Source organism: Myotis davidii, unplaced genomic scaffold (genome assembly GCF_000327345.1).
Source record: "Myotis davidii unplaced genomic scaffold, ASM32734v1 scaffold1231, whole genome shotgun sequence".
Taxonomy (NCBI): Eukaryota; Metazoa; Chordata; class Mammalia; order Chiroptera; family Vespertilionidae; genus Myotis; species Myotis davidii.
Window position 1 is genome coordinate 41,305 of NW_006282198.1, and position 3,078 is coordinate 44,382.

Here is a 3,078-nt window from a genome sequence, read left to right on the forward strand (position 1 = left end):
ACGAAAATGGAAGAACAGAAACTTGAGTCCTGATCTCAGTGGTCAAATCACTTCAAAGTATTTTGAGAGGGCTGGGATGGAGGAGGGACCATACCTATCAAACCATGTTCGTAATTCATTATTAAAGTAAGAGGAAGAAAGAGGGGGAGAGAGAAAGAGAGAGAGAGAGAAACATCAATGTAGAGTCAAACATTGATCCACTGCCTCCTGCATGCCCCCTAATGGGGATCAAACCCACAACCTGGGCATTTCACCTGACAGAGAATCAAACTGGTGACCTCTCAATGCTTGGGACAAAGCTCAACCAACTAAGCCGCAGCAGCCAGTGAAAGGGCGAGGGCTACGCCCTCCATCTTGCCCCGAATCCTCCATTTTTGGGCAGCAGCCATGTGCTCAGCAAGAAGCTTCTTTCCGGAAGTATAACCAAGGGAAGTGCACGCCATAGATACGACCACATCCTGTGTAACGAGACACCGACTTGCGCCTGGCCAATCGGCAGGGCCCACAGTCCTCTCTCCTCCCCTTACTCCAACCCCCCTATTAAACCCCTGTTCCCATGGGGCTCTCGCGCTCTCTTGGCCGCTTGCCGCTGCGTCGGGGGCCCAAACTAGTTTGAATAAAGACTCTCTGCTTTTGCATCAGACTCGGCTGCCTCCCTGGTGGTCTATTGGGGATCTTGAAATCTGGGCATAACACCAGGACTCAAACCATTTTTTAAAAATAGGCAATGGAAAAAGTTCCCCACCATTTCTCAAGGAAAAATTATAAATTTCTAGAAATTGGAAGAGGGGAATCCTCACTTAGCTCCCCAAAATTTATATGTTGAAGTCCTACCTCCCAGTACCTCAGAATGTGACCTTATTTTGAAATAAGGCCATTGCAAATGTAAATAGCTATGATAAGGTCATTGGGGTGGACCTTAATCCAATATGAAGGTATCCTTATAAAAAGGGGAAATTTGGACACAGATACTAAAACAGAAAAAAAAAATGCCAAGTGCAGAAAGAGGCAGAGATCTGGTTGATGCTTTCGCACTAAAGGAACCTCAGAAGTTTACATCAACCTACTAGAACAGTGATGGCAAACCTATGACATGCGTGTCAGAGATGACAAACAAACTCATTTTTTGGGTTGATTTTTCTTTGTTAATTGGTATTTAAATATATAAAATAAATATCAAAAATATAAATCTTTGTTTAACTATGGTTGCAAATATAAAAAAAATTTTATATGTGACACAGCACCAGAGCTAAGTGAGGGTGTTGGAGTCCAACCCCAGCAGGTCCAGGGGTTCCCAAAGGTGTGGACAGAGTCGGCAAAGAAGGAATGACAGGGACACAGCGCTCAGTTGATCAGCAGCCTAGCCAGGTTCTCTAGCCAGGTTCTAGCCAGGTTCTGTCTTTATTTTCCTGTTACATCTGTATTTATAGCAGTTGATTGTAATCCTATCCATTCTATTCCAAAGGTTAGGACATTTGTTATCTCCATTCTAAGGTCACTACTCTATTGTTCTGTTAAGCTACAAGGAAGTAACTGAAGGAGATTATCCTAAGTAAAGATAACGTAGCTTAAGCGTGATTGTTCATAGTTAAAGTGATTAATTACCCACCTGGCACTTAGTTAAGGGGTTTTATTCCCTTAGTCCTATTAATTCCTAACTCCAGAGAAAAATCCCCACCTGGGGAAATAATCTTTCTTGGAGAGGTGACCTTGGTTAAAACACATAGCGCTAAGAAGGGGAGCAAACATATTAAGAACAGTATGCCATATACGCCAGGTCCCTTGAAACATATGCTGTGCCGATGTTTCTTGCCTGAAGCGACTGTGTCAAGCAACAAGGATGGACCAGCTTCTGGCATTAGGGTTTTTCAAAATGCTGACATGCCAAGCTCAAAAGGTTCGCCATCACTGCACTAGAAATTCAGGAAGAGGCATGGACCAGATTCCCCCTCAGAGGGCCCAGAAAAGGCGAACTCTGCTGACACCTTCATCTTGGACTTTTGGCCTCCAGAAAAGTGAGATAATACATTTTTGTTGTGTGGCTCAGTTAAGCATCATCCTGTGCACTAAACGGTTGCTGGTTTGATTCCTGGTCAGGGTACATGCCCAGGTTGCGGGCTCAATCCCTGGTCAGGGTGCATGTTGGAGGCAGCCGGTCAATGTTCTCTCTCACATTGATGTTTCTCTCTCTTCCCCCTCCCTTTCTCTCTCTCTTAAAAAACAACAACCCAAAAACAATAAAAATATATTTTAAAATGAAGAAATTTCTGTTGTGTGTGTGTCTCCCGGTTTGTGGCACTTTATTACAGCAGCCCTAGCAAGCTAACACACCATCCCTCTGTCACGATTTCCAGCCTCTCCAAATAAAGTCAACAATAAAAATCACCTGACTTAGTCAAAACTTTGCTGAGCTCAGGCATTGCTGACCAATACCTTTGACCCTCCTGGGGACTTTTGTAATCCCAGAGATGTTTATTAACCTAAAGCAAACTCCAGTCTAAGAAGAGGCCTCTGACATGCTGTGGAGTAAGGTATGTCAACAGTGACATTAGCTGCGAGGAAAAGGAGACGAGGCCAAAAGCATATGGTGCTCACTAATCCAGAAAAACACAGGGACATGAGCAGCAAGGACTCCAGCTCCAGCCCACAGAATGTTTCTTGACTGACCTAATCCTGACTGTTCGCCAAAGGGACTGCCCTTGGGCACTATCTTCCATAGGCAATGACACTGAGGGCAGTGGAAGAGGCCGTGAGAGGGACATAAACAATGACCCCATGCCTGAAGCCTTCAACACTTTGAGATGTGCACACTTTATGACCACACTTCTGGGAATGAATGAAGGTTGAGAAAATCATATTTCTCAGAGTTAATATTTCTCTGGAAGTCCCTAACAATTCCAGGCTTCTGCTGGGGCTTCCTTTTCTGATAGTTGTAGACTAGTAACTATGTTATGGCAGAATTACCAGGCAGCGGGAGGACAGACGACCAGGCACTTGGAAGATTAAGAAAAGGCACTTTATTTCTACCCCCAGCATTCTGGTTCAGGGGAATCAGTTCCCAAAGCTGAGCCCCAGCTT